Here is a 26978-nt window from a genome sequence, read left to right as displayed (position 1 = left end):
GTAAAGGCTCATGAATGGGGTAACATATATTGGGTCTTGAAGGATCAACAAGGTTCAACTCAGAGGAAGGAATTTGTGCTCACTTCATTTTAAACATTTTCACACTTTTGTTTTAAACTTTCATGCCATCATCTGAGGTACTGAGGGGAGGGATAGTGAGTAGGCCTTCTCCAAACCAGAGTTAAGAGTCCACTGATCCAACCTAGAGCAGGCAATTAGTCCACATAAAAAAAAAAAAAAAAAAAAAAGAAAGAAAGAAAAAGAAAGACTTCCTTCAACCACAAAAAAGTTCCATTAGCCACTGGGATACTAGTTTGAGGTGGGTTGGATCCTCCTGTTGAAAGTGAGGGGAATGAACTGTTCAAAGTAGGATGACCATCCATTCCAGTTTTCCCAATTTTAGCACTGAAAGTCCTGCCCCCAAAGCAACCCTCTCCTCTTAGGCAAATGGGGACAGCTGGTCACCCTCAAGTCAACATTCAGTTTCCAACATGCTCACCAGTTTATTTCAATGGGTTCACACAATAAGTTTTTTTCTAAAATTCAAGATGTTGGTATCCCCACTTTCCAGATGGCAAAAGTGAGGCACCACGAGGTCCAAAAACTGCTAAAGGAAAGTGGCAGAGCCAGGATTCAATCCTAGATCTATCTGCTTTGATCTAGAGCCACCTCCCGCAACCCCACTCCATACCCTGTGTTTCTCTGCAAAGAGGGACTCGAAAACAGAGGTAGTGGAGGAAGCATACTGGGAATCCAGCCTCTCTGTGCAGAGTGACTGAAAGGGGAATAGGAAGCCTTGGGTTTGGTGGTGCCCTGCTCCAACCTAGTGAGCCAGAAGCCCAGTTATGAGGAAAAACACAAAGTAATATGTACGTCAAGGTCTCGCAGAACAGTGTTCAAGTTATGATGAAATTTCTATTTAATTAGATAGAGGAAAGTATAGCTATAGATACAGATACAGATATAGATATATAGTCACTGTAGATTTATAACATAACTTTACAATTCCTTATCAAGGATATGAAAGATTAGTTACATATCCAATACAAAGGAGAAACCTCTGAGGCCCCTTTCAACTCTGGAAGGTGACAACTTTCAGACTCAGAAAAAATGGACCCATTTTCCTAGAAAAATCCTTGCATGTACATGCCCTGCTTGGTTTTAGTTTTGTTTTGTTTTTGTTTTTTTTTTGGGGGGGGTTGTTTGGGATTTTTTTATTTGTTTTTTTATGCATAGATTCTATAAGAAAGAGAAAGAAAGAAGAGAGCTGGGAGAAAATGAAGCCAGAGGGAAATATGGGAGTGACAGACATAATGAAAGAGGGAAAGGAAGGAAGGAGAGAAAGAAAAAGGAGAGCAAGACCTGCGTGGTGAGAAACGAGAACAGATAGATGAAGAACGACAGCACGGAAAGTCCTGGAGAGCTCAATTAATTAGTTATTGTCCATTTCCTTGAGAGTCCTCTAACAAATCTGTCCTTGTCAGTGACAGGAAATCTTTTTGAATTCTTTGTGAAAGGATATTAATGGCAGTGGTAAGCTTCAGCACCCCTCCGCGGTGACATGGGGAGGGTGGCAGGAGTTTCCGGAGGTCACACCGGGAGCCAGCCTGGGTGCACAGGCACCCCCTCTGCATTGCACACAAAGAGCACTTCCCCAGCCCACAGACTGCCAACCCTGTCTCCTTGACTGGGACATCAGGAGGCTGACATTTAATACCCCAAGGATAGAGATGTTTGAAAGCCGGTTATTGTAACAAAGGAAGCTATCCAAACTCTGCAAGACCAAATGGATCAGATAAAGCTGACACAGAGATAAATCTGTTTTACATCCATTCTTGCACAAGTTTTGCTAATCTATGTAGTTATAGCTTTCCCACTGAAGGGAAAAAAATAACCCACCACATGTCGGCAAGTCCACATCGCATTCCTATTTTTAATCTCCGAGGTATAACATTCTAGGCAAAGACCATTTTTATGCTGACTTTTGCATGAACCCCATTAATGTAGGATGACACAGGAAGAAAATGAGAAAGGAGGATAAGAGAGAGTGAGGAGGTGGGATGAAAAGAGAGAAGGAGAGAGGATTTCTTCCTGAATGGCTATAGAAATGCAGGGGGTTTTTTTTAAATGAATGAATTCTGCTCCATCATTGACACAGGATCCCTTCTCTCCCAGTCAGTCAGACACCTACTCTTCATTAGCCAGTATTTATGCTGCCAGATTGGACTTTCATATGGGAGCCTGAAGCACGAATGGTACAGATGGCAGGAAATCTCTCATGAGATTGATAACGATGAAGAAAGATGCCACATTAAGTCAGAAGGTGCCACTGTTAACATCCCAGCTCAGAGGAGAATATTTCTAGCTAGTACTCCCCTCCAAGGGCTGATTTTCTTCTGGCTTCAAGTAAAATTCATTCCTCTCCCCAAAAGCTCTCTGCCCCACCAAATCACTGGCAAGTGAGTGATACATTCGCTTTAGTCTCTTTTGTGTGTCAACTGATTTTTGCCTCAGATACTTAACCTTTCCTTTCCAAAGGTGGTTGAGATCCTAGTGATGAAAGGGGACTGCGGGGAGAAGGCAGGGAGGAGAAAGGCATTTTAGTCCATGTTTCCTTCAACAAAGGCCCCACTATAAGAAGTTCCGTGCGGGGAAATCTGAATGGTATTTATTGTTTCCATTCTGGCCCTCATGGCATCTGCTGCCTTTCAGAGACAGACACTGTGTTCAGAAAACCAGGGCCCTGTCTCAAAAACCTCAGAGGAAGGGCAGGCTTCAGGGTGTAGGACTGAGGGTTTAATGGGAAAGTCAACAGTCCTGGAAGATCACAGCCAAGCATTTGCTGCTGGGATGGAAGAGGGCCTTCTAACTCCCCATTGTCAAAGGCAGAAACCAGTATTCCTCTAGACCTTCATCTGCTGGCTTAGCCAGCTGGCTCCTCAATCAACGAAAACATAGGTCCTCATCCATGAATCTTGAGCTTTTGCAGTGAGGGTTTAAAAAAAAAAAAATCCACTTTTCAGCAGAAAAAAAAAATCAATAAATAAAAGGCAACATCCTGTCCTCATTTTTAATCTCCAAGGTCCTGGTCACTGATTTTATATTACCAAAAATGTATTTTTGGCATCAAAGCCAGGAATAGGTTCTCTGTTTTCTCCTGACATCCCAGCCTCCCTGGAGGGCAAGCAACACCAGGCTAGGTAAGGAGATTGGGAGGGGAGGCAGTGGCAGGGAGCCAGGTCCTTTGTGCCACAGTGCAGTCAGATAGGGAAAGCATTTCCCTTGAAAGAGTCACTCAGAAACCCAACCAACAGAGAGAATGGGACGTAATAAGACTTGCAAACTTAGCAAGTTTGGGAAACTTGGCAGTTCTTGCCCAACCTGAGTGATATGTTACCAGAGTCCATCCTAGAAAAGGCAGGCTGGGAAAAAAAGAGAGGCCACAGCAAGGGCCTCAGTGCAGCAATCACACATTCATGTTGGTGTGTATGCATTTAATTAGCTTCCCAGGTTTACAGGAATGGCAGTCAATTTAAGACACTCCAGGCAGCTCCTTCCAGACTCCACCAATCCTCTTAGAAGCTTGGACCTAGAATGCCTACCACCTGGGAAGGGCATTTGGAGAGTCTTAATTGAAGGGAATTCCTATTTTTATGTCTATATGATGTACCATCAGCATTTCCTCCCCTACAAAAATACACAGAGGGGCAACTAGTCCAAATAACTGGTTTAAATCTGTAAATTACAGCACTGCTTCAAGGAACTTTTAAGGTCGTTTTGTGTCTACAGAAAAGTTAGATGGCATCATAAAAATGTTTAGAGCTAATGGAATCTTTATACAGTGGATTCCACTCCACTGATGAGATGTGTTTGAGGCATTACCCTTCTCCCCCTTTCTTCTGACTCTCCTGGAGTCCTAAGACAGAATTACTGCTCTGGAAGCATTCAGGCCATGATGACACAAAACACCCTTCTCCCTACAGGTCTCAGAACCTAGGTCTTCAACTACTCCCCTCCACCAAGAGAAGAAGGGATTGCTAAATATGGTTAATTTTCTGAGTTGGTTGCCTTTCTGCTGTGGAGTCTAATCCTCTTTTACATCTCCTGTGTGTATTTCTTCTTGGAGGTCTGGTCTTTAGTGACCTTCTCATACCGTTTCATTAAATGCCCTCCGCCTCGGTAAATTACAGTACTTTGAAGCCTTGGAGTTTAGCATATAAAAAAGCAAGAGCCTCTGTATACTGCCCTGGGATAAGGTGTGATGAAAATCCCATACAAGCTGAACTGTACTTCCTAATCAAATGGGTGTAACAGATGGCTGCTGGAGCAAACCATCACAATGGAAATATCTGCAGTTCTCATGGTAACGGAATCTGCCAGGTCTGAGGGATTTGCTGTTTTTCAGGACATCTGAGCTGCAATCTCTTTCGAGCTGTCTAGCAGTCTCCGTCTCGCTCTCTCTCACTCTCTCAGCATGATGGAGATAGAGTTGAAAGGTGGAGCCCGATTTTGCATTCCAGCTGTGATTAAAGACACAGGCACACATCCTGAGAGATAATGTGCTGCATATTCATCAGGCTATCTAGAACCTCTTTAGCTACTGGGACACGACAGTCATGCAATTACAATATGCCTTCTTCAGGAGCAAAGGGGGGTGGGGATGAAGAAGATCAGAGAACAACAGAGAGGGAGAATATGAGGAATTAAGATGCATGGGACGTACCTTGTAATAAAGATATGGAGCAATATTCAAACTAGCAGTTGTTTCCACTTCGTGGCAACATGTCAAGATGACTTAACATAGCAGGATAAAACATCTGGCCTGGGGAAAAAAAAAATACATGATGTCGAATTTCCAAATCATAATGTAGACTGCGTGGAAGAAAAACAACAGATAAGCAACTGTGTACCTTCTCAATAAGTGAAAGCATGTGGAAGATTTCCTTACACTGTGCAATCAGAAAGGAGATCCATCTCATAAGGTAGGGGTTCGTATAGAGACATGGAGCTTTCATTATAAATAGAAGGTTAGGGTTTACACCCACAGGACTACATTAGAAACAAGTTTTTTTATTATTATTTTTTCCCTCATGCTATTCATAACCTTCTGATTTTACAGCAGTGCGCTCAGAAAGGGGGAAAATAATCAGTCACAATTCTCTTTTATTAAAGTCTTTTCCTCCAAATCCCTATCGATTTAAAGAAATAAGGAAAAGTATACTGTCTTCTTTGCTATAGTACCTGCTAGCTCACACACACACACACACACACACACACACACACACACACACACACACAGGGTTGATTCACAGCTGCCTAGTCCCTTGGGTATTTGAGCTTGAAGATCAGACAACATATAAGAATTCAGCCATGACTCAAAATGGAAACAAAGAAGACCATTCTTAGCAAAGCCTGCAATGTGAAATGAAAAACTACAGGCTGGAGGCTGGAGCCCCCTAGCCCGCTTCCCCACCCCATTGTCCTTGAGGGCACTACTGTTAAATACATATGACAGCCAAAGAGATGAGAATAGTTTCCAGAAAGCAATGATTGGATCTCCCTTTTCACGAGGTAGAATAGGCAGGACTATGTAAGCCTCTAAGTAGCACTTGAGAACAGGTCCTGGAAGGCAGCATTGTCTCCGTCTCATATGGCGCCTGAAGAACATATTATATTATATAGCCTTTCTCCAAGCCCTCCCTGCTCTGCCTGAGACCCTCTTCCTTTAGAAGCCTGCTAATAACAACTTCTGGATGACAATCTCCATCTTAACAAGCCGGATTAGTTAGTTTCAAGCAATGAACGGAGGCCATTTGTGCAGATGCTAATCAAAAAAGCAAAAGGAAAAAAAATTATAAAAGACCCATGTGCCTCTATCTCTTGTCAGTACAATGTAGATAAAGAGAGGGTGGCCCAGAGCCACATCTGTGAGCTGACCTCTAAGGGACACAAAGGTCCCTGGGGCAGCGGGGTTAGAAAAGGAGGGAAGAGGGTTTGCATCAGGCCAGAAGCATACAACGGTGGCTCTGAAAGGGCAGTTATCAGGGAACTGTCTGAAGCTTTTTTTTCCTTGGCAGGTGTTCTGTCATTGTGTCCCATGGGGCTTTGCTTTTTCACGGACACTTCCCAGCTCCTAGCACAGAGCCTGGCACCGAGTAGGGGTACAAATTAAATGTTTGTTAGATGGAAGAGAGAGGGATGGAGGAGTGGATGCAGAAGGAAAGATTCCGAAATGTGAAGATGTCAAAAACAAACAAATCTCCCCAGTATATAATTGTCCTCTCTTTCCTCTCCACACCAAGAACTTGAAATTGTATTAAACATCACAGCACATTTGGAGAGATGTTCTCTGCCTCCGGAGCTCAATGGCTAGATTGACTATTAACATTCAATCACACATTTCAAATATTACACACAAAAAGGAAAGCCACTCAGCTGAGGCCTCGGACTTAGAATATCCCAGAAATTGTAAGCCCCTTTAAAAAAAAAAAAAAATCATGTCATTTCATCAGCTTCTCTGACAGGTTGCCTTTTTGTATACCACTACTAGGAGACTGACTCATGAAGGAAGGAATGTTTAGTTTCCTTTAAAATGGTCTGAGAATAACATAATATATACTCTGTTACACATGGGATTTGAGTGTGTTAATCAGTGTGAGAAAAAAAAACAAATTGTGAGGGAGAACACTAGCTCACATTCTCCAGACAGTGCAACACACACACACACACATTCACACAGAGCTTCTACTGGCTTCTTGAATTTTAACTGCCCTTCAGAGTACATGTTGCTGTTTTAGGAATTCTCTAAGCCAAATGTTTGCTGGAATGCTAACATCCTAAGAAGCTCAGGACATCCTGCCGAGATCATTTAGTGAGAAGATGTGAGGTAGAATAGGCAGGACTATGTAAACCTCTAAGTAGCACTTGTGAACAGGTCCTGAGGTAGGTTAGAAAAGGGTAAGTTTGAAAACTGGAATTATTCTTTAAGAGTGAAACATAAAAGTTGCCCCTCTGGGCAACACTCATCTTCTGTACTCATCGGAAAGAATATTTTTGTACAAGACGGTTGTAGTCAAACTCAAAAAGATCCCCATATAACTCCAAAATGTCTTTTCTACCATTTACAGATATTTCAAATCCAAAAATTTAAGCCCTTTAAGTATATTCAGCCCATATCACCTCTCAGTCACAGAGGTTTGTTTGGTTTTTGTTTTCTGGTGGGTTTTCTTGCTTGTTTGTTTACTACCAAAGGATTCCCGTTTTCATATGTCTCTGTCACCAGGAGTGGACGAAGGAGACTGTGTTGCTAATTCCAACGTTAGGATCAAGTTGGTTTCAGGCCTCGCCTACTTCCCTGGAGTGTTCAAAGCCCAGGTAAGACAGACCTGTTTGTTCAGAGGACCAGAGATTGAACCCACACCACAGCAGCCACCCAAGCCACTGCAGTGACAAAACCAGATTCTTAACCCACTGTGCCACAAGAGGACTCCCCAGAGTACCATTCTTACTGCCAACCTTCTCTGAGTCAGTCCTCAAAAACTGAACTAGAATCTTTTGTTGCAGTTGAGTTCCATGAGACTAAATTGGAAACCTACTGTATACAATACCCTGCAAAGCCCTGGGGGCCACAAAAGAAAGTCAGCACCTTCAAGAAGTTCACAGTCAAGCTGGGACAGTTACGACCAGATTACAGTGGTTATGATGTAGAGCCAGACAACGCAGCACCCTGAAAGAAGCATAAGCCAAGTGCCTAAGCAGAGTCAGAGAAGAGTTTATAAAAGGCTTTATGCAAAGTGGAAATTTTGATGAGCCTTGACAGGTTATATGTATGATTTCAACAGACTGGGGTATGGACAAGGATATTCAATACAGGAAATGACATAAGCATCGATGTAGAAAAATGTTTGAACACACTGAAGGGACTTGATTGTCTGAGGAGAAAGAGGGAAATTCAGGTGGGGGTCATATTAGAGGAGGTGGTCTGCAGTCCCAGGAGCATTTGGGAGCAGCTGAACATTTTTGAACAAAGGAGCATCATAATTGAAAATGGCAGCTTCACTAGGCTCAGGATACACCTTGCTTTGTGAAAATCCAAGGATGTTCCAGGCAAGTAGAACTCTCAAGGGTCCGTTACAAACAGGAAATCCAGGGAATTGCATGAAGCACCCTAATTTTTATAAAGCATACTTTCAGAAAGTATGAACGTTTAAGAGTCAAAACAGCAAGTTGTAAAGGCTGTCGCATTCTGTATGCCTTTGGAAATAAACCTTTCTATTTCAATCTTGGCATCATGACAAGACCGAGGAGGAACTAGAGAGATAATTAATAAGGGCATGAGGGGAAAGTGCAATTAAAAATGGCAAAGACTACCCCATAAATAAGTGCTTCATACTGAGAAAGATTATTACAGAGTTCTCCAGCTTCAAACCTGAAACCAAATCACTCTGAATATATAATTTGAACATTATTATGGGGGGAAAGGCATCGTGGTTCTGAGCTTCTGAATTATAGGAGAAATAAGATTTTATTCTGACCTCATCTTTCTGTCCGTTTAAGTCAACAAAGGAATCACACCTTAGTCCCAGTTGGTGTAACTCTCCATAACCTCAACCTTTAATGCTGTCCTTTAGTTTCTTAACAAGAAGAGGAAGTGGGATTGAGAATGCCTCAAGAAGTCTTTTCCAGCGAGATTAAAAAAAAAAAAAAAAAAAAAAAAGTTTTGTGGGAAATGAGGAAGGAAACTCCCTTTATCTGAATAAGGGCCTTTGTCAGAAATAAAAACTAGCTGAAGAAAATCTGAAAGCTCAAGCCCCACCAGGCTTGGAGATGATTGAACCTCCGGCCCAGTTTATAGAGGTTGCTTAAAGATATTTCCTATCTAAAAAAGCAGTCTACGTGTTTGTCACTCCTAGGAGAACTTTTGGCTTCTGCTTTTTTGGATGGCATGGTTCAAAACTGAATCATTTCCTGCAATTTAATTTCATAGCTGAATGCAAAGTACAACAAGATAAGGTCACAAAGACACAGATCTATCTCCAGAAAGTGATCACACTCCTCAGGCTGCTGAAAGTAGAGATTTAATTGGACACAGTAGGTTTAGCTATTGTTGCAGCATGGAAATGTATTATTTTAAAAATGACCAGTGACCACAGCCAGCTCAAAAGGCATAGCAGTCAGAAAAAAAAAATTTTTTTTACTTCCAATTATTGCTTGAGATGGAAACAACTGCTTATGCCAATTTTAGACAATTGTGAGTAGCACCATTATTTCATAATCATCATCATCATCATTGTCCTGCCTTGATTTGTCTAGTGGTCTTAAAAAATGGGACAATGATCAGAGAGGAAAACTATTGTCCATGTTCTTTTTACCTTTGGTTAAGGAGGTCCACTGAAGTGAAAATGGGATGAACAGCTCTTGACTTGCTATTTCTGTTCAAAATATTAGAGTCACCTTTCATTTAATCAGGGGTTGGCAAGTTACACCCACAGTCCAAACCTAGATCACCAGCTGTATTTGTAAGAGGAGCTTTACTGGAACCCAGCCATGCTCATTTATTGACTTATTATCTATGGTTGCTTTTGCACTATAATGACAGAGTTCAATAGTTAATGACAGAGACTGTGTGGACTGCAAAACATAAAATATTTATTGGTCAGCCCCTTACCTTGCCAAACCCTGCTTTAAAGCACCATCACCCTTTCAGTTGCAGAGGGCATGGTTGTTGTCATTTGATAACACCTTTCTGATACACAAAGATGGAGGCAATTACAGTGACCAGACATCTCAGACCAGTGTCGCCTCTTCATGGGGGATTCAGACTTGGCACTGCCTTCATCATGGGACACTTGGGGGTAAGAATGCCACTTTATGTGTTGAGAGGAAGGGCCAGTGCTCCTGGTTTTCATCAAGAATGAGAAGCACTGGGCTTGACCCACAGATGGGCGATTCATCAGGAAGTGATGGTGAGGGTTGTTAAACTTGGAATTGCTTATTAAGCTACTGTGTGTTAATACATTTATAACTGTACATATTCTCATCCATCTGGAGTGGAAATATGTAAATGGAGAAACATAAAATTTGAGAACATTAACCTGATTGGACTCTTGAAAATTGCAGTAGCGGGATAATATAATGGAAATAATTTAGAGTTTAAATAATAATTTAGAGCTTAAATTTAGACTTGAGGTCAAATCCAGATCCTCACTAGCTATCTATCTTTGGGCAAATTTCTTACCCTTTTTGAGCTTCCATTTCTTCATCTTCAAAATGAAAATGCTGATAGCACTTTCAGTGTTGTTATAAGGACAGAATGAGATAATTCCAGAATAATGTCTGGCATAGCACAGTAAATGCTCAAGAAAAGGCAAAGGTAATGACTATTACACTATTTGGCTTCAACTAGGCAGGAGAGTTCCTTCCTAAGAAAGGCTGATTCAAATGTCCTTAGTAAACAGGACTAATGCTCTCCAAATGATGTAATTCTACATTCAACTTGCTTTTAATATTATGCTTAAAAATATTATGTCTTGTATTTTCACATTGCTTCTCCTCCCAAAGCTTCTTCAAATGAACTCAACATCTCTGTGTGTAAAGTATGGCACAGGAGTCAGCTATTTTGCCCATTTTACAGATGAAGAAAGTAAAGTTACACTCATAGTTCTATAATTAAGGAGTTAGGCTGAGACCTTGTCTCTCCTCCTCTTGGTCCATAGCACTTAGTACTACCCTGAACTTTATGTGATGGTCTTTTAAAAGTCAACTCTAACATCCTGGGGAGTTCCGGGTCCCACTGAGAAAGCTACAGTGGAAGGAATAAGAGCAAGGGAGGAAGACACTGGGGAAGAAAGCAAGACACTAAGAAAGCAAGAATCCAAGAGAAGGATGATGCTTCAGAATGCAGACAAATGCAGTGTGTCTTTAAAAAGGACCATGTCTATACCTCTATATTGCTTACTATCTGAAGCTAAGCCAGAGGGATGTACATAGTGAGATCTTTGTCTCATTTCAGGAAGGATACAGGATAAAGATTCTGTGCCAGTAATCTTCCTTGGATTAATGGTTTCTCTTTTATCTGCTGTATTTCTGCTCAGATGTCTTTTCTCTGAATGAGTCAGAGGAATGCAAATGCTGGGCGCAGTCCGCCTGAAATATTTAAATCCAGTTTTGCAGGTTTGGAAGGAAAAATTACACACACACACACATACACACACACACACACACACACACACACACACAATGAAGGAATGGCAGATGAGAATTACAGATATATCAGCCAGCAATACAAAAATGTGGTATTTCAATTTGACAACAAACTCATTTTTCTTTTTCCATTTCTTTGTTTCTCCAGATCAACATTTCAATGCTTGATGTGAGTGGAAGGAATCTGCAACATTCTTTTGTGAGGCTCAGAATCTCATCAAGAATGTATCTGACTACATGGAAAACTGATTTTCTTTTGGCTCCTAAATGACAAGACTTCATTATGTCACAAGCACATCCCTGGGGAAAGTGTTCTCTACACACTGATAGAGAGAAGGTGGGACAGGTTGGATGGCTGGCCATGATTTGTGTGCATTTTCTTGATCCTTCCTTTTATTGATACACTCTGAACTGTTTATTCTCACATTCTGTCATAGACTTGCAGGCAGTGTCTCACTATTGTGACTAAGAGGGCTTCCTCTAAAAGGAAATCCGAATGGCATTAATATTCAAATCCTCTGGCTGGGTCTGCAGTGGCCTGATGGAGCTTGCACAGAGCTTCTGTGCTGCCAGGGAACAAATCTTGGGAAATACAGCTGAGCAAATTGGGATTTAGCGTCCATCCCCATGTGCAGTACTTAACATGAAACTCTTATAATGAAAAGTCTCCTCCAAAGGCTTTTATTGCTGCCAGAAAGAGTTCCTACCATGTGAACCCAAGGACAGAGGGAGGCTTTCTTATTTTCCTTTCCACCTCATGTGAAAGAATAATCTCATGCCTTCAGGACAAAGGCTTCTTTAAACAACAAAGTGAAATGCTTTCAACGTCCATGAACATCTCCCAACATCAATGAGATTGCTATTCACAGATGAAAAAGGCGGGGGAGATGTTGGGCATGAACAATCGGTCAATACGGCGTTACCCTCGAAAACCAGAAAGCCAGAATTTGAAATGTGAAACATCTCCCACTCCTGGTAAATTAGGATTGATGAGTTCCCAGGGATGTTCAACTTCCTTTGACTTTACTTAAATGATTTATAACCCTTCTCCACGCCATGGTTTCTGAATTTTCTCCAAGCGTGTACCTGAACTGAGGCTGGGAAAGGTTTGGCACAAGAGCACAAAATCATACTTCTTTTTCTCAAAACGTTGTCATAAATTGGTGTGTGGAGTTCCACGCAGCGATCACCAGGCATCTAGAATGTGTGGGTGCTGTGTTAGGTCCTGGGGCACGGAGATCAGTAAAACCCAGTCCTTGCCCTCAGAGAGCTCTCAGAGAAAGAAAAAAAAAATTAAGTCACTTGAGTTGACACTTAAAGATTTTAACCAAGGGAGAGAAGGACAAAAGCAAAAGAGACCTAAAGTGAGGTCACAATCTCTAGACAAGCAAATAAATATACGTTCAAATATGGCTACCTCTAGGAATACAAAAATATGTTGACTTGGCCAAGTCAGATTTGTTGGGTTTCTATTATCCATGCTCCCTATTGATCAAGATTGATTGATGTCACCCAAGGGTCCACTTTAGAAGTTTACATGTTCTGAGAAAGGTCAGACTTCAATCTCTCTGAAGGAGATTTTAGTGGCCCAAGCCTCTGCCCAGCAGTCAACTCTCCACCTCATTCTCTTTCCAAAAAACCACTGGAAGAATCAAATTCTCTGAGGTCCTGGCAGCAGCGGGCATGATACAGGTCCTCTTTGGACCCCATTCAGTCCTTCAGCAGACTGTCAATTGTAGGGTCTAAATGAGAAATGAGAAGCAAGGCAAAGATCTTTCTCAAAGAGGTTCAGTGAAGTCTCTGCCTAGCATGGAGCTACATTCTGCCTGGTACAAAAACGCAAACCACACTTTGAAACAACTAGCCATTTATATCCCCTTGGAAGGACTCCAATGCTTCTGTCACCCTATGTGTGTTCTCCAGAACTGAAAGACGATCAAGGTATACATTAGATATTTCTAATATCTATATATACATACATGAATATATATGTATTAAATATATGCATACATGAATATATTCAATACATATTAGAATAGAATATACATGAATATACTTAATACATATTAGAATGTATATGAATATACTTAATACATTAAAATAGAGTAATATTTGATATATATTATAGATATAAGAATACATTTGATATAAATTAGAATTGTTTTTATATATTCATATATATGTATATTAAAATCCCAATTCCAGTGGCTACAACTTATCCACTGAGTCCGCTTAGGAAACCAAGTGTCTTTCACCAAAATGCTTTTGCTCTTAACACCAGAATTCAAACCATCATCTCCGCTACAGAGAGAGATTTTGCATCCATAGACACATCTCAGCCCACAAAATTAACCTTCTATGGCTTAGGGTGTGTGTTGTTGAGAAGGGTTTTTCCAGTGCTCATTTAAATGAGATGGAAACTAATTTACTCTCATAAATGATATCAAGACTCTGGATGGCACAGTATGAAAAATGACCAAGTCCACTCATGCATCAGACAGGCTAATTCTGGCAAAGTTGGTGCTGACAGCATTAAAAAACAATGATGGAAGAGTCTGGCCTTGTTGTTGTCATTTTAATTGTCACTGTGAGTGACGAAAAATGCATTCCCAGCTCCAGCATACTTACCTCTCTCAGCTTTGTAATACCTTACCTGGGGCCTGTGTCACTTGAAAGTGTGATAAAAAATAAATAAATAAAAAGGAAAAGAAGTGTATATGTGAACACATGAGAGCTAGAGGGAATGGGAAGAAAGAAACAGAGACAAGTGAGCAATGGAATCAGAGAAAGACAAAGAGAGAAAGACAGAGGGAGAAAATGATAAACAAGGATTATTTCGGATGGCTCTTTCTGAATATCAAACACAGAGTGCTGTTAGTAATTTCATGGAAAAGGCTAGTTTTTGCAAATCAAAAACCTGCAATGTTTCCAAGATCCACTCTTGAGTTTTCAGGCAAGACAGCCCAGAATTTCTTGTTAAAAGCTTAAGGGCTCAATTTATGCTAAGCATTCAAGGAAATGTCTCATCCAAACAGGATATCGTTTTTCATATTAAAGAAGCAAACCGATCTCAGAGCATAAATGTTATTATTCACAGTCGCAAAGGAAAATGGCATTTACTTTCTCTTTCTTCATAGGGAGGGAAGAAGGAGGCTTTCCCTTCTTTGGGGCCAGAAGAGGGCTCAGAAATCCTGTTTCTACTCCTGAAAGAAACATTTATTTCTCCCAACCCCAGGAGGTGAGTCCCAGACTTCCTCCATGGCACTGACTGCTTTGATGGGTCAGTGTACAGTATGTGCCTGTTGCTTTTCAATGTATGTTTGGGGGAAAGAATCAAAGCTAATTTCCGTGTGTGAAAAGCTAGCAGATCCCATTAGTGATTGTGGCATCACTTCAAAATGATAAGGCTGCTGGATGCAGGTTCTCTGAACTGAACATCCAAATGGGAATTTATGATGTAGAACTTCAGTTTTATCACCTATAGGCTTCAACACACAAAGGAAAAACTACATTTTTTTTCCCTAGCAGAAATGTTAACATTAACCCAGTAAACCACCCGTGCATGGTTTTCTCACCTCTACCCCATCCCTGCATCATGTTTTCTTCTTCAAACAGGTTGGGGTGGAGAAGGGAGTCATCGGGATCATCATTTCCAGTTTCCACTTGATGGATCGAAAGAATGCACCTTCCATGAACCCACATGGCCTCTTCTTCAGACAACCACAGCCAAAATCCCAGAAGCAATTCAAATGGGACTACACCACAACCCAATTCTCTAAATTATCCTTATAACATCTCTATCTGGTAGAATTCTTCACTATTTTGGTTCCAAAACCCACGAAGTCATTTCTCATCCTTATGAAGAACTAGCCCAAGTAGAGCTTTGAAAAAAATTTGGGAAAGGAATATTTTTTAAAAAGAATGTATATATATATATGTAAGTCACTTTGCTATACAACAGAAATTCACACATTGTAAATCAACTATTCTTCAATTAAATACATTTTTTTAAAAAAGATTTAGTCAGTGATACTTAATGGTTGTCATTACATTCAAGATGCACCTGATCCATAAATGTACCTAACTAGACGATTCATATGTCCGAAGAAAAAGGCAGGCACTGCTGAATTCTATTAGGATGGAGCACACTTTATTAGAAAGTTTATTATGAAACAGTATTTGGTATTTCCACCTATAAAACTGGGTGGTCTCCATGTAATGATATGTGATTTTTTTTTTCCAAGACTAGATTTACATTACTCAAAATATGAAGAATTCCTATCTGGGCCCATCAGTTTCATATAAAAAAAAAAAAAAAAACAGGATTCATGCCAGTTTAATATGATCTCAGGCAGAGTAGTAATACCCTTCCCTGTTCCAGATCCAGGAAAAGAAAAACAGAGTCACTGAGAGTGATACTGGAACCCCTCCTTATTTGATTTGGTCAAGGATTCCTCTGCAGCTATTGTTTGCTGTGTGTTCCAGCACGAGTTGCTATGGTCAGTGGAAGATATAAAGACACAGAGTGAAGCAAAAGATAACTGATATCTACTCAGTGCCTACCATGCCAGGTACAGCTGATTATCTCTTTCAATCCTCAGAGTTGCCCTATGAGGTAAACATCCCAATACCCACTTTACAAATGATGAAACAGAATCACTAAGACTTGTCCACAATCTTAGATCTGGAAGACTGTGGAGGTGAAAATAAACTCAGACCCCTCCTATCTGATTCCAAAGCCTAAACCAGAAGACTCTAAAGCAATGGTTTTCAAACAGTGTCCCAGTATTTCAGGGGTTCCTCAAATATTTGATTGGGATTTTTAAATATAGACTATGTTCTTAAAACAATGATTTAAAAAAAAAAAAAAAACAAGAAGTACATTCAAGTGCTATATACTCAATGATAACATTTTGGAAACTACCATGAATTAACTGGTTTAATTGCTGGCTGAGTTTATGATAAAACATATCTATATAACATTTAAAGTACATGCTATGACTAAAATAATGTTTTATCAATTTCATATGTTGAATTTGCATAGAATTTGAATAGACTAAAAAAAAAAGACGTTTGAAAATCACTGCTCTAAGGCTGGCATTCGCAAGTAGGGAGGGGACAATATAACTCCCAAGGGGGTAAAATTTGGTTCTTGAGTCACCAAAATCTTAGCTACTACACTAGTTTCCCCTTCTGCCTTCCCAAAGGTCATGGTACACAAACAAGTAAGTATCCAGTATTTTTGCAGTATTGAAATTTCATGGGGGGAAGGGGTTTAGAAAAAAAAGTTCTTTAAGAAGGAGATAATGAAAACAAGGTTGAGAAACACGGCTCTAGGGTATTAAGAATTTCAGAGAATTTGAAACAGAAAAGAGGGCTAGCGTGGTCCTTATTCAGCTTGAGCAGCCTACATCACTTGAATTGTAACTCTGTGGGGAGCTCGCCTTGGAGACTAAGCCTGGCTTGTTTGCAACCTGAGGATTTTCTCTCCATAAAAGGCTTTTATGAGCTCCAATCCCTTTGCTTCTGAGAAGAGATTTAGCAACCTGAGCCAGCCCCCTCATTTTGCAGAAGGAAAAACTGAGGTCCAGAGAAGCCAAAAGGTTTGCTCAAGGACACAGGCTGTTGCGGCAGTCCAAACTCAAACCCAGAACAGCACCCTACACAGGGTGGGCGCTCAAAAAGTGTTCTGTGACATGAATGAGTGAAGAAGAAATGACTTTAACAAAGAGATTTCATTGGAAAGACCAGGTACAAGAATTGTTTAAACCAGCTGTGTGCAGACTGCCTATTCCACATCACCTGTGGAAAGAGCAAAAGAAACTCGCCACCTAAATTTGCCTGATAGTTGAAGAGCTTTAGGAGAAATGTTCTATACCTCCCAGCACCAGCTGAAGAGGAAGAGTGTCAAGAGCCAATGCAAGTGAGTTCTTCCCTTAGCTGACCCAACCACCCATCTTTCCTTCATTTGTTTGTTTCCCTTCTTTAAAGCTCTTACAATACTCCTAGCGTAGTACCATCTGCTGAAGCGGGATGAGCAGGTAGCTTTAAAATGATGATAGTTCTGGGAAATGATAATCACTAGGTCATGGAAAGCGGCACTGCAGTGTATAAATAAGATAAGTGAAAGTGCTGAGGATGGCATGTTTGCTTTAATAAAATGTGCTTTCCCTTTGTGTGGAGAATGCCTTTCTCGAACGCCTGGGGAGAGAAGCTGAACTGTAGACCAGAAACACGCAGACGGTTCCAGAATCTGGCCATGAGGGTGGGATGAGGGGGGAGAGGGATGAAATATGACTTACTGAGACACAAAAGGAAAGGACTTGGAACCAGAGCCTTTGTGTTGAATTGCTGAAGCGATGGAATGAGATCAGAACTTCCAGGTTCATTCCAAAGCTCCCTTTGGTAGAGGCAATACGTTGCAGTGAAAAGAGAGAGGGCTTGGGTTACAGCACAGCTCTCCTCTAACTATGTGACCTGGGGAAACTCAATCTCTTTGAATCCTGATTTTCTCATCTATGAAAAGGGGATAGTATCTCACATGGTTATCGTGAGGATTAAATTAGAGATTGTAGGCAAAGCGCCAGCCATACTACCTGATATACCTTTGGCATTTAATAAATAAATAGTAGTAATGATGCTGAGGATGTGATGCCCAAGATGATGATAGCGGGGTGGTGGGTGTGGTAATGATGGTGATGATCCACAGGCATTTTCTAGAAAGTATCTACATTTACACACTGAGTCCCAAAGATCACAAGCAGCTTAGAAGCTACCAGGCCCTGTGAGATATGCCATTAGAAAGTACAATTCATAGAGCAAGAATTCCCTTTGCAAAGTATTTCAGTGAGCAAGAACTGAAGTCTTGAAAACATGAGCAGCTTCAGAACTTATCCAGATAAATCGTCTGACTTGGGCTTTCTGCAAATGCAAAGTATTTTCACTGATATTCTCTCATCTTATCCCCACAGCAGCAATGTGAGGTTCCCAGAGCAAGTACAACATACCCATTTAACAGATAAGAAAACCCAAGGCCTCAGGAGGTTTTAGTCATTTAGTCCTAGCCCAGTGTTGCACAGAGAGGTGATACCAATACCAAAAGCCTGGTTGTCTGCTTCCTATCCCAGTGGTACACTGAGTCTACTCCTTGAAAATTTCTACCTGGAAATGAGTGTGGACCTCATGCAGGTTAGGTGCAGTTGCCCCATCTCTGCATTTTATTGTGCAGTCATCTATCCTCCACCTGACTCCTTCCCCCTGAGTCAGCATGGCATTCCCCTAGATCATCTCCTTACCTCTGTGCCCTCCACTCCTGACCCAAAGTAGGAAATCCAGGAGAGACTCATAAAAGAATCCTTCCCTTGGAAACCAAGAAAATGAGGTGTCTATCAAACCAGATACATAAATGGCATCATCTGACCATTGCATGATTGCTAGGGGAGCAAGGCTGAGAAGGCTGTGGAAAGCTCTGCTGTCCCCCAGTGGACAGAACAGAGCTGACTTCGATCTGCAAGGCTATCATCCCCTGCTGGGGATACTCTCTTTCTCTACCCTCAGATCCAACTCTGATCATATAAATGATGGATCCTCCTCCTCAGCAGTCCTATGACCAAGAGAGGGCAGCATCCTTTCTTCAGTTGGGGAAACATAAGTCACAAATAGAGTGTCATATGCAGAAACACACAAAGTTTTAGTTGAAAAGCTATGTCTTAAACAGATTTCCTTATTCCAGTCCCATCTTCTTTGAACTATACCAGATTGTTGCCTGCATCAATTAGATTTGGTGGCAAACAACAGAAATTCCAATTCAAATCTTGAATTTTTTCTTCTCTCTCTCTCTTTTGGTTTTGCTCTTTGTTTGTTTAAATAACTAAGTAGTCCAGGGGTAAGTAAGCCTGGTTTCAGATCTCAGGTTAAGGTCTGACTTCTCTTCCTCCACATGGTGGCGCTCTAGCAACTACAAGTTCTCTGCTTGTGGAGGCTGTTTGGTTCCTCACATCCTCTGGGTACCATCCTCCAAGAGAACTGTCTCTGCAGTTCCATATGGGTGGTGAGCTTCACTCTGATTGGATTGTCTAAGTCATGTGTCCATCACTGGACCAATCATAATAGGCAGAAGGAAGGGATACTTAATTATTTCAGGTTTATCAGAGCCTGCCACTGGAGTCAGGGGTAAGATCAGTCCCATGCAGTCTATGTAAACGATTATGGTGGAGAGAGGTACTTTGTCAAAGGAAATTCAAAGTGCTATTATCAGGAAGGAGGAGCAATGAAATCTGGGCAGGAATCCCAAAATGACATCCAATCCTTTATTCTACAAACATTCTTTGAATTCCTATTGTGTGCCAATTGCAGGCAAGAGGTAAATTTTAAGAAAGGAGAGAGCAATGGCTACCTAAGCAGATCTCAGTCTTAGCATATACAGACCCAATCTTCAATCGCACTTTAGCCTCTAAGTCACCCAAATTGCTCCTCTGACCAGAGAGAGTGTAAGCCGGGCTGGTGAAAGGCACAGCAGAGTGGTGAGTTTAAATTGTTTTTGATTTGCAAGGCATCTAGAATCCTAGAATCATGTCATACAGTAGAAAGGGCAGTTACAGTGTAGCAGTTACAAGCACAGGTTCTGGAGTCAAACTGTTTGAGTTTGAATCCTGAGTCAGTCACTCCCTAGCTGTATGAACTTGCAAGTTATTTGACCTATCTGGGCCTTAGGTTCTTTACTAGTAAAATGGGAATAATTATAGTCACCTGAGGTCAAATCACAGTCATCAGCTAACTTTTTTTACAAAGGGCCAAAAAGTAAATATTTTAGGCATTATGGCCCATGTGGTCCTATGGCACCTATCTACCCTGCTATTATAATGTGAAAACAGCAATGGATAGCATATGAACAAATGGGCATGACTGTGCCAATAAAACCTTATTTACAAAAACAGGTAGCACATAGATTCATCTGACATGAAGAGCTCAATAAGAGCTCAAAAATTTTATAGCAAATAACATCTAACTGTTTATTATTCTCTTTTACACACCATCCCTCTCTCTCAATAGACTCTATCCACCCTTCCTTGACTATGCTGATGGTAGATTTATTATTTCACGTATATACACATTAATCGTTTATTTATTGACTTAGCGACATAGAAGATCAGGAAGACTCTCCACTAATTGGATGACTCTTCAGATGTTTAAATTGTCTTGTCCCTATGCCTTAAAGAGGAAACACTCAGCAAAAACCTTGGCATGTTGTACACAATCCAGTGCTGGGGTGATTCATAGCAAGTAAAGAATAATAACTTATTATTTGTTATAAATAAGCTGTCAACCTCATTAATGAATGCTCACTTGCAGACATTTACTCCCATCAAAACGATTTCCTTCTGTTGCAAGCTACCCCTCAAGTTTTCTCCTCTACAACCACACTCCAGGTCCAGAAATCTCTACTCAGATTTCATGGTGCTCAGTCATGCTGAGGTGTCTCAAGAGACACAAAAACAACACTGGAGTTAAAAGTTACTTCTTCCTGCTGGGTTAATAATTAGGTAAAACCAGTTTGAAGCAAAGAGAAATCAGTGTGTCGAGTTCAGGATGAATTAGTAAGGAAGGAGGCAAAGTGAGGAATTGCAGAGTTGGTATATAACTGCCGAGAACTTCACCCTCTGCTGGGTGGGAAAGGAGAGATGACAAGGAAACCCATTCAGGAGCCTTAACTTAGGATCAGCAAGGAATCCCCACACTCAGACTCAGAGCCCTACCTGTGAAAAGACTTTTCGCTAATCCAAATGAATAACTCTGTTGTTTATTGGTGAGACAGAGACGATGACTTAAAACTTGACAAATTACCAAACATCTCCCCCTTTGCACTTCTGCTGGCAGCCTAACTCACTTTATCTTGTACCGAGGCATCTGCTCTGTAATTCAGCATCTTCCCCCAAATCTGTATGACAAAAGAGAAACTCTATATCTCATTTGTACATTTTGTTAGGATGGCTGCAACTCCCAATCAATGTGCACCAATCAATACGTACGTTATCCAGAATGCCAAGTGACAACCCCAGGAAAAACAAGAAGAAGAAGAAAAGCTGACAAGTTCTCTGCTTATTAGCACAAAAACACATGGCCAGGCTTTATGTCTTTTGGTAGAAAGGTACACAGGTGAGCCCATATATGGCCCATGATTTTGTTACCTGGGAAGGAATCAGGGAAGATGGGAATATTCCACATTTTTGGGCAAAACTGTGTCAACCTCAGTCAGAATAAAGAATCTCCCATCCATCATACTGCCTTATACAGCCAAAGACATCTATCCAAAGGCACTTAGTGTAGTTAGTCTGAAATATACCAAGGCCAAACTTAAGTTTGTAAAAGCAAAATGCCACAGACTCGTTTGGTCATGCCGCTGGTGCCACCTACAGCCTGTTGACCTGGAAGATGCACATTCAGTTAGCCATACCACCTGAAGCGCTTCTCTGCACTTTTTCTACAAGGATAACCCCTGGCGTCATTCAAATACATAAATACATACAGCCACTCCCATGCACCTGTTTCCCAGGACTAGGGTTTTAGTGGAAGAAGCTAAGAAATCACAAAAGTCCTGGTAACCTAGAGAGAACTGCATGGGTTTTAAAGTAAAATAGGGTCAAGTTTGATTTTCAATGCTGCCCTTACTAACTGTAGGACTCTGGGCAATGTACCACTCTGTCTTCTCACCCATAAAATATTAATAATGATATCTACCCCCAGTATTGCTGTAAGAATTAGAGCAATGCATGTTAAATGTTTAATATATATTAAGGATTCAATAGATAAGTTATTTTCCCAGAAATACAAGTTATGTGGGTCTGAAGTATAATTCTTCCAGCCATGCTATCTGCTCCTCCCTATGTTGACATATCTTTTGGTCATCTCAGGAATCATAGGAGGGCCAGGATCCAAAAGACATAGAGGAAGAAGAATGAAAAGAACAGATAAAAGGAGAAGAAAGGGAGGACCAACAGCAACAATTGATACTTATGCTTACAAGATACCAGAAATTGTTCTAAGCTGTTGATATTTATTAAGTCATTTCATATTCACAGCAACTCTACAGGGTGGTACCACAATTATCCCCACTATGCAGATAAGAAAAATATGGCACAAAGCAAGGAGCATGGGATTTGCTCAAGGCTACAGCTAATGCGAACCAGAGCCAGGATGCAAACCCAGATAAAACTGCTCCAGACTGTGCACAAGTGATTACAGCTTTAGGACCCAAAGAAGCAACTTGAACCTACTCAATTAAAGACTTCAGAGAGCTTTAAGCCATAGGCACTCTTCTTTTTCCCAGAGGCACTAGGATGTAATTTTTTAAAACAGGTAACCTAGTAGCTTAAAAATACTCTCTGACATGAAGAATTCAGAAAGGGCAGTGATGGTACATCTACTAGTTCAAAAATGTGCCCAGGTAAGATTGTGCCTCCTGCAATATATGTCTCTTCAGACCAACCAATTCAAAAGCACTGGGGAAACTAGGAAGCTTAGCATCACATTGGTTCTTGCTTTTCCTTCCGTGTACTATTTTTGGTCTTTAGCATCAATTAGACACATGGTTGAGTATTCTTACTGCTTGAGTTGTACTTTTTAATATTGAAGGATATGTATGGGAGTGACAGGTAAATGTATCTTCATTGTCAGATCCTTGAGGGTGGAAATATAGACAGATATCCTGGACAAAACCAAAAGGGAGACTTGGTTCAGATGTCAGGTTCTCCAGGTTCCCTCCAAGAGAGGATTTGTTGTTGATGTTACAGGGGTAGGAAATTAAAAGGAAGCATGTTTCCACATGTTCAGCAATCTCCCAGTCTAAAAAGCCCCACGGTCTATGATTTTCTTTTCTGTGGAAACATTCATTTGTGCTGTATATTAGATTCCAGTTATAAGTGATATCATATGGTATTTGTCTTTCTCTTTCTGACTTATTTCACTTAGTATGAGAGTCTCTAGTTCCATCCATGTTGCTGCAAATGGCATTATATCATTCTTTTTTATGGCTGAGTAGTATTCCATTGTGTATATATACCACATCTTCCTAATCCAATCATCTGTTGATGGAGTAGCATTGAAAACTATGTCTAGATACTTACATCACAACACAATGGGAGGAAAAAGTATGTATACATGTGTGTGTAACTTCGTCCTCATGCTGTACAGTGGGAAAAAAAATAAAATTAAATAAATAAATAAATAAATAAATAATAAAAAGCCCCACAGAATTTAAATGCACTCAAAAGTTCACAAGCTAAAACCAAAATGTCCTGATTCTATGGTGCAAATAATATAGATCCAGAAAGCTTAAAGAGGTTGAGAATGGGAAACTCCAGAGGTGGCACAAAAGAAAGGTCCTGCAGCTGGGGACAGCCAAGGGAACCTTGCAGGAGCTGACCATTAAGGTCCAATTCTTCTCCCCAAGGAGTAAGAACAGAATGAATGGGCAAGTGTTGGTTACAGTGTGGGAAAAGCTAGGACACAGGCCTTCCTACTACAGTACAGTGGGAATTACTCAGGAGGGGGGTTTGGAGGAGGGGAGGCGATTCTGTTAGATGACAGAAGGACCAGAATCACCCTGGTTATTCTCTTAAATGCCCATGCTCCTGAACTCTCTTTGGTCTTCAGAAAGTTCAAAATGGACTCTCAGGATATCAGTGAGTCAAAGCTTGAGACTTGGGATTCTTGTGTATCTCCAAATTCATCTCAGAACTTCAATACTGTCCCAGCTTAAAGGTTTTGGTAATGTCACTGAGGCATCTCTACAACTTCAATGTGACCAAAAGCTATGAAAGCCACAGTAAGCAAATCAACCAACTAGCGTTTAGATTCCAGGCAATTCAAAGCCAGTTGCTAAAGGCAGCCTAAGAAGGGAGGCTTATTTATGTGGATTAAGTGCTAACCACTTTCTTCCTATTTCTTTCTTCCTTTCTTCCTTTCTTTCTTTTTCTTTCTTTCTCTCCCCTTCCCTCTCTTCCCCTCCCTCCCTCATTCTCCCTCTCTCTCTCCACTTGCTTTGGGGGTATCATCTTGTCAGCAGCACCTTAGAGAGGCCCATGTGGCAAAGAATGGAAGCCTCTGCCAAATGCTTCCAGTCATCAGTGAGTGAGCTTAGAAGTAGATTTTCCAGCCACAGTCAAGTCTTTAGCACTGCAGCCTTGTCTGACAGCTTGATAGAAACCCCATGAGGGACTCTGAGCCAGAACCATCCATCTAAGTAGTTCCCAAATTCCTGATCCTCAGAATCCATGTGTGATAATGTTTCTGGTTTTAAGTTACTAGGTGTCAGGTTAGTTATGCAACTATAGATAACTAGTGCAAATACTTGCTTAAGTCCTATAGCTGAAATACAGTGGTGGGTCTCTTTCCCAAACCCATGCCCTTAGCATTGTCCCATTCTGCCAAGTGTATAGCAGTCCTGTGCTCCCTAACTATGGCTTCTGTTATAGTTTTAAAAGAAAGATAAATCCAGTCAAGCTAGCTCAAGTAAAGTGGAGATTAATGAAGGAAGCACTAAGCAAATCATAGACCTCCAAGGATAGGAAACAAAGAAGGATAGAGTGTCTGACAACTTTTAATAAGAAAGAGTGAGGTTGAGCAACTTATCATGCCATGAATAATATCTATAAATGCTAGAAGGAAAAAAATAAACCCTTGAGAGCTCCAGGAACCCAAAAATGGCAGGCATATTTTGGAAGGCAGTCAAAAATTGTAGCAAGAAAACAACCCAGAGTGAATTCCATTTTTTATCAGGTATGCCCTGAAGGCAGCTAGAATTGTGGCCAAGGTGGCACATCTGAAATTAAAAAAAAAAAAAAAAAAAAAAAAAAAAAAAGCTACTATTCTGGCTGGAAGAACCAGGTAAAAAAAGTCCAGGAAAACCAGACAACCATAGAGTGAGGGGAGAAGAAAGCCAGGAAAGAACACTAAATTTGAACTTAAATTCAGCCTGTCTCTGCCTGACCCCTGAACCATGTATTAGTGGGTGAAATGGAAATCAGGTAGCAGCTAAGGCTTAAAGAACTGATCTCAGGTCTGAAATTCCACCCACCATAAGCTTTACAGTTTTCTGCTTAAGTCAAACCAAGTTTGTTGCCTGCTAAAATAAAATATCAGCATTCTTTAGAGCAATATAACAAAATCCAGAGTTTCTACAATATAACACAGTGTTCAGGACCAGGGGAGTTCCCGTTGTGGCTCAGTTGTTAACGAATCCAACTAGGAACCATGAGGTTGTGGGTTCGATTCCTGGCCTCACTCAGTAGGTTAAGGGCCAGCATTGCCGTGAGCTGTAGTGTAGGTCGCAGACGTGGCTCAGATTCAGTGTTGCTGGGCCTCTGGTGTAGGTCAATGGCTACAGCTCTGATTAGACCCCATGCCTGGGAACATCCATATGCCGCAGGTGGCCCTAGAAAAGACAGAAAAAAAATATGTATATATTCACCAAATAATTTGGTCTACAGGAAATAACATAAATAATAGATGCCAACCTTAAGATCGTCCCTGTTTTGGTTTATGGAAAAAGTATTTTAAAGTAGCTATTATAGGTATATTCAGTAAGGTTAAGAAAATACATGCTTAATGAATAACAGAGACTTAAGCAAAGAAATGGAAGAATAAAAATGAAACAGCAGTTCCCATTGCGGCTCAGGGGTTAAGAACCTGACATAGTGCCTGTTATGATATGTCTTCAATTCCAGGCCTCACTCAGTGGGTTAAGGATCCAGCCTTGCCACAAGCTTAGACATAGGTGCAAATGCAGCTTGGATCCCACATTGCCATGGCTATGGCATAGGGCTCTCACCTGCAGCTCCAATTCGACCCCTAGCCCTGGAAATTCCATATGTCACAGGTGCATCCCTATAAAGAAAAGAGAAGCAAACTAAAATTTCTAAAATGTAAATTTTAGAACTAAAAAATAGAACATCTGAAATTTAAAATTCAATTGATGGGCCTAATGGCAAAACAAAGATGAAAGGAAGAATTTGAATTTGAAATTGGATCAATAGAAAATCACCCAATTTAAAAAGAGATGAAAAAATTGAAAAAATTAACAGAACCTCAGGGACTTGTGAAATAACTTCAAAATGCCTCACTCAGAGAGAGAATGGGGGCACAAAAAATTTTTTTGAAGGAGGAAAGTACCAGAAACAATATTAAATTTTTGAAAAGTGTAAATTCATGTATTCAATAAGCTCAAAAAAGTCAAACAAGATTAATATGAAGAAACTCATGCCCAATATATTATAATCAAAATATTGACCTGCACAGACAAATAGAAAAGTTAGAAAGCAATCAGAAAAAAACATTACAGTGTATATAGAGAACAAGAGATAAATTATCATAGGTTTTTCACCAGAAACCATGGAGGCTAGGAGACAATAGACATCTTTTAAGTGTTAAACAAAATTCAAATTCACACAGAATTTCAAATTCAGCAAATATTCTTAAAGAGTAAAAGTGAAACAAAGACAGTTTATAGATAATGAAAAACTAGGAAATTTGTCACCACCAGATTTGTACTAAAAGTACATCAGAACAAAATTAAAATTAAAAAATCTTAAAAAGTACTTTTTTTTGTCTTTTTGTCTTTTTATAGGGCCGCACCTGTGGCATATGAAGGTTCCCAGGCTAGGGGTCTGATCGGAGCTGCGGCGCTGGCCTATGCCAGAGCCACGGCAACTCCAGATCTGAGCCATGTCTTGGACCTACACCACAGCTCACAGCAATCCTGGATCCTTAACCTACTGAGC

The 26978-nt window shown here is 40.6% G+C and overlaps 1 long non-coding RNA gene across 8 annotated transcripts in view; it reads right to left on the bottom strand.

Moving 5' to 3' along the window:
* LOC110256021 overlaps positions 1-26978 on the bottom strand; it is a 533154-nt gene that overhangs the window by 488659 nt on the left and 17517 nt on the right. For all 8 annotated transcript variants that reach the window (XR_002337158.1, XR_002337157.1, XR_002337161.1 and 5 more), the window contains exon 2: positions 4724-4822. This is a non-coding gene — a long non-coding RNA (uncharacterized LOC110256021). The remainder of the gene's footprint in view (positions 1-4723; positions 4823-26978) is intronic.

The sequence above is a fragment of the Sus scrofa genome, chromosome 1 (assembly GCF_000003025.6).
Source record: "Sus scrofa isolate TJ Tabasco breed Duroc chromosome 1, Sscrofa11.1, whole genome shotgun sequence".
In the NCBI taxonomy this organism is placed as follows: Eukaryota; Metazoa; Chordata; class Mammalia; order Artiodactyla; family Suidae; genus Sus; species Sus scrofa.
Note: the sequence above shows the minus strand (reverse complement) of the source record. Positions and strands in the feature narration are given on the sequence as shown.